Raw genomic sequence first — 6,000 nt, 5'->3', positions numbered from 1 at the left:
CTGTGGGACTGGAGTTATGGATATCTGTGAGTCACTGGACTCAAACCTGCCTCTTCTGGAGAAGCAGCTAACTAACTGAGTGAGCCACTCTCCAGGGCCACAATAAGGTTTTCAACTTAGAAATATAATTTACTTATATGCAAGTTCAAGCTAATTTTCTCAGGTCTAGAACACCCCTTTCTTTAGAACCTTCCTTCTTAAGGGGGTTGTGCTGGAGACTGAACCTGACTCTTTTACCTGCTAAGCAGGTGTTCTATCAATCATGGAGCTGCCCCCTAGTTCTAGAACTTTCTTCATTGTTATACAAAGCATCACCTTTGTTCTGGCACCCACCAGAGTGGAGCTGATTCTTTAATCTGTGTCAATTCCTTTCATCCCAAACCAAATAATCCCTCAAGTCTGTGATTTCGGTCCACAGAGGCCTTTAGCTGATGCCCTGTAAGGCCCCTGGCCAGCTCTTCTGCAAGCTGCCTACAGTGCCGTCTGCCATGCCACCTCCTCAGGCCTCCAGAGGTCTGCCTGTGTTGCCCCAGGGCTGCCCCACACTCTGGGCTCCACACCTAGACCTGCAAGGTCTACAGAGGCAGCCAGGATGTGCCACCACTTGGTCTGCTCCCTGTGTCTTTAAGCAGACTTTATGGAAGCATTTTAATGGTCTGGGAATACCAGGGTGCCTGTCAGCAGGGATTTTATCTTAGTTACTAGAATAATGGATTGTTTAATACACTCCTTGCTGAATGTACAGGAAAGCTTTTAGGCCAATTGTGGATCCATTCTGGCTAAATATAAACAGCCTTCCCCCCTACTTTTAGTTTTTTAAACCAAATTATACACAGATGTAAAGTGTCAAATGGATCTGGCAGGTTTATTAAAACAAAATGGGAGAGCACTTCATGCTCCTAGATGCATTTTCCATCTTGGAGGCAACCACTTCCCTCTTGGTATTTAATGTGTGTGTGTGTGTGTGTGTGTGTGTGTGTGTGCACATGAGCATGTGGTTGAATGTGGCATCCCAAAGTTGAAGGCAGATCCCTTCCCTGGTTGATTTCTACTTTCTATAGTCAGGATCTCTGTCTGAGCCCAGAGCTCACGGATCCCACTAGTCTAGCTAGTCAGTTCACCAGGGCCTCTGAGTGCGGGGATGGCAGGCAGCTAGCTGCCAGGGCCACCTGTTTGTGTAGGAGTTCAGAGGATCAGAACTTCAGTGCATCTCCTGTGTGTGGAAAGCACTTTATTTACTGAGCCATTTCCCTAGTCCACCCCCAATCTGCATGGGTTTTAAAATTTTTTATAGTTACCACTATTTGTAAAAACCACACCTCTCAGAACAACAGACAAATGAAAACAACCATTTCTTCTTTTTCAGTTTTTTATTAAGGTTTATTTTATGTATATGAGTACACTGTAGCTGAACAGATGGTGTGGGCCATCATGTGGTTGCTGGGAATTGAACTCAGGACCTCTGCTCACTCCAGCCCCACCTGCTCTGGCCCCACTCACTCTGGCCCAAAGATTTATTTATTATTATATGTAAGAACACTAGCTGTCTTCAGACGCACCAGACGAGGGCATCAGATCTTATTACAGATGGTTGTGAAACCACCATGTGGTTGCTGAGATTTGAACTCAGGACCTTCAGAAGTGCAGTCAGTGCTCTTAACTGCTGAGCCATTTCTCCAGCCCTTCATTTCCAGTTTTCAGCTGGATTTACTGACATTTTCTGCTAATATTATGTCATGAACTATCCTTGAACAACCAACATTTAGTTATTTTTTTAAAGCTGATAGAAACATGTAATTTGGAAGGGGTCTTCTGGAGACTTTGTGTTTCCTCCACAAGGCCCCCACTGGGTAGTTCTGTGGGGGTTGGCCATGCATCTCTAAGTTGCCTCTGAGCTGGAGTACGAGGGAGCCCAAGCTTTCTCACAGCTCGGCTGTGGCACTCTCAGCATGGCCGGAGACAGTGCAACATCACTTCTGCTGTATCTGAGCTCAGCAGCTGACGAGCCTGCTCTGATTCAAGAGGAAGGACAAGAACAGGGTGTGTGGTGGTGGTGGGTAGGCAATGCATCTGCAGCCATCTTTAGCTCCCCAGAACCTTCCACGGAAGTGAGTGAACTGGCTACTCACGTGTCCCATCTCCTCATCCTCTCAATATGGCCCCAGAGCAGTTTGTAGATTCTCACTCAGTGTTTATCTTAGGATGTACTGCTGTTGCCAGATGTGCCAGGTGATAGACCAGGGAAAGGCTTTTCTTTCTTGTACTTGCTTCCCCACTCATACCCAATACTTTCCTTACTGTCAGATAGGGTTGTTTTCAGTGTACTTAGTATCAGTCTAATCTTGGAGTCTGTCCATGACTTGACTTTCTCTGAGCCACTTCACTTACCGGCTACCTCAGGCAGGGGACCTTCTGGATTGGATGCCTCTCACCCCTGGTGGCGCTGGCCTGCTCCTCAATCCTGAGCGCACTGATGCTACTGTTTAAGTGTATGAGACATAAAATAATCCAACTCCTCCCAGGGACATTTGGTTGAGGGTTGAACACTATTAAATACCATTACAGTTAATGGTGGGCATTTATTCTAATTACCTCTTTAATGTTTATTTTTCCTTTCTGACAGTCTTGCTACAAAGTATATGTACATAGTCTTGTATGTAGTCTGATTAGTACTTACTGTGTAACCCAGGTTGGCCTCCAATGCATGGCAACCCTCCTGCCTCAGGCTCCCACATGCTGGGATTTCAGGTGTGAGCTGCCATGCTCAGATATATATATATTTTTTTCAAATAAGTTAAGATGTTGTGAGCCAGGGGGATTTGACTGCAACTATATCCTTCTCTGGAACCTCGGATGTTTAAGGCTATTAGCCAAGCAGCCAGCTGGATGGTCTTCATGGTAGCTTAGATGCTCTGAACACTCCACAGACGCCTTATGGACATCACATAGCAACCACAGTTGGCTGCTCTTGCAGCCCAACTCTGACCCATGCATGGCAGTCAGGTTCTTTCCCTTCACCATGTGAGCCCTGGGATTGAACCCGTGTTGGCAGGTTTAGCACCTGGTACCTTCACTGGCTGGGCTACATCACCAGCCCTTTCTTTGGTGTCTAGCCATCTAGTCCTTGTTTTTCCATGGCTCTCGTTTCCTTGAAAATGTCAGTGATAACTTCATTTTCTCTGTGTGATGTTTTCTCCATAGGACCTATTTCCCTTTTAATAAGAAGTTTCCCCGGTTATCTTTATTTACAGATAGGACTCACAAAGTGACTAGAAGCTCAAGTACCCTAGGGAGTTGGCAGGCTGATTCCCCATGAGAAACCTGGCTGGGATCTCACTGGGGAACCTCTGCTGCCAGGTTTATATTCCACGTGGGGACAGGAGGCCCCCGGAGAAGATGTTTTCAATCTCCTGCCTGGCTGCTGAAGGCCTGAGGGCTGACTGGATCCTGCAGCAGCCCTCTGCTGTATCTCATGGGGTCCTATCACAGGAGATTCTCTCCAATGATGGCTCTCTTGCCTGCCGGTGTGGGAAGAGGTCAGTTTATTTACTACAGTGGCAACACTGGCTTCTGTAGCCATCCTTCTCCACCCCCAGCCCAGAGCAGTGCAGCCTTGTTGGATGCTGTGCAGTACTGCACCTCAGTGGTTCAGCATTCTTTGTGGATGGCCTCATACCTGCCTTTCTCCAGTCTAACAGGGACTGTTGGCTCACTCTCAGCTCCCAGGGTAACGTCCTCCTCTATTTTCACTCCCCTCACAATGGATCCCTGAACACAAGCTCACTGGTGCCTTTGCTGGTCTTGGGGAGGTAGTGAGAGTGGATGTTTTGTATTCTTCAGAAACTGGTAGCCAATAACCTTCACAGGGGGAGATCTGGCTCCAGGCTCCTAGCTCCCATTGAGTGCAATACCCTCTTCTGGAGCCCCACTCTGCCCACATGGCCTCTTCTAAGGCTCTTGAACTGCCCTGCATGCTCTCCAGAAATGGATCCTCTTCTCATGGTCCAGCTGTTCTACACTTGGTCCCTCTTTCCATCTCACTGAGTCACCAGTGCCCTATGGCTCAGCCCTCTCTCCTTCACAGGCCTGCCCCATTCCCAGCAGGGGCCACTGCCGGTCTCTGCTGCTCCCACTGTGCCTATGCTGCCTCAGTTTTGGGACACCACCCACCCCAGGATTTTGGATATTTCTTTCCCCTCTCAGGCCTTCCTCCTCTCACCTGGACTGCCCTCACTGACTGCTTTAGTGGCTAGCTGGCATGGTGGTGCAGTGGGTATCCTCACTGGCTGTTGCGGTAGATATCTGGGATGCCTCTGCCTGGCACCAGCTCCCTGTCTTACCATGCCTCCAGTGTGCTGTGCTCCAGTTTCCGGTGGGCTGCCATCCTGGGCCCACTGAAGTCCTTTCCAAGGCTCTTTGCTAAGTAGGACTGTGGAGGGTGTCAGTCTCTCTCCCCAGGAGGGCAGGTTACAACCATTAATTAATACTTAACTCCCTCATCCATGCTGGGCCCACAACCTGCTCCATTTTCCCCTGGGAACATACTGCCTACTTCTGAGCTTTTTGAGACCCCAGTCAGGGTGAGATTGTGTCTGTCCTCCTTCCATGTGGACCTGACAGGCCACTGAGGAAAAGCCAGTGAGCTGCTCTGTGCCCCGTGCTTTAGCCTATAGTGCAGGCAGGTGTCTTGGATAGCTGATGAGTGAGTACTTCGTTTATTTCTTGTCATCTCTTCTGCCAGCAGTGCCCTTAGTGTGCAGTGCCAACTGCCACTCTGAGTGGTGTGTGGACACAAGTTCTATCAGTGCTCTGACTCAGTGCTGGGTGAACAAACACAAAGAGAAGTGACTCAGCTGGTGCTGTGGGAAGATGACGGAACCACTGGGAGGCAACAGAGGACAGGTGGCTCCAGTCCTGTCCAGAGGTGGCCTGGCTGCACCACCTCAGATGGAGACCTGAGACTTCCATTTGTCAGACAGGTTGGGGCAACCCAGGCCTGCTATGGCTCAGAGTTCTCAGTGACATGATGTCTAACCTGAGGGTGGAGCAAGCCTGTTATAGGTTTCTTTCTTTTTTTTTTTTTTTTTTCTTTTCTGTTATAGATTTCTAGTCCAACACCTGCCTCCTAAGAATGTTCACTCTGCAAAAACTTTCCTTACTGACTGGTCAGCTGCTCCTCATGAGGGTTGGGGAGGCCGTGTCTCAGCCACCTCTGTGTCTTGAGAGAACCCAGTACTCGAGCCACAGCTTCCTTAAGGATTCTGTAGGAGGCAGTGAAAGGAGGTCATGGAAGCCCGGGTTTGGCACAGCAGAGAAGCTAGCTCCTCAGATTTGTGGGATGAGCCTTTAGTCTAGAGATCCAGGATTGGCAAAGCCCCAGAATCTTCTTTACCCAGATACTAAACCACCATCCATCACTCTTCTGCCTATCCAGATATGCTGGCCTGGGAATGGGAGCAGAAGGGAGACCCTGGGGGGTGGGAGGACAGGCAGCTGAAGGCTGTGTGAGGCTGACAAGGAGCCCAGGGCAGGTGGGGCGTGTCTGTGGCTTTCCTCAGACAACAGCCCATCCTAGGGCTGTGATATCCTTGCAGCTGTGCCAGTCTCTCACTGCAAACATCCTGCCAGGGGACTCCACAGAATCTTTTTTGAAGAAAATCACCATAACCATATCAGATGGGTCTGTTAATCCTGATGCCACAGGGAACAGCACTGGGGAACAGGGCCTTGGTTGCTTTGGTTTTCATCCTAGATTCTAGTTGCTTTTGAAGCCAATTCATACTTTTCCAGTCTGGTGAAAGGAGGATACATTGTGCCCAGTTCCCTAGGGAAGAGGCTGCCCACTGCTCAGAAGGGTAGGAATTGCTAGTACCTGGGATGCTAAGCAGGTGGCTGGGTCAGGTAGGATCTGTTTTGAAGTCCTCCTGCCCTCTGGAAGGCCTGCCTTTACCTTTTAGGGTACAGGTTTGAAACTGCAGGTATTGAGGTACCTACTCATAG

The sequence above is a fragment of the Mus caroli genome, chromosome 1, assembly GCF_900094665.2.
Source record: "Mus caroli chromosome 1, CAROLI_EIJ_v1.1, whole genome shotgun sequence".
Lineage (NCBI taxonomy): Eukaryota > Metazoa > Chordata > Mammalia > Rodentia > Muridae > Mus > Mus caroli.
Note: the sequence above shows the minus strand (reverse complement) of the source record.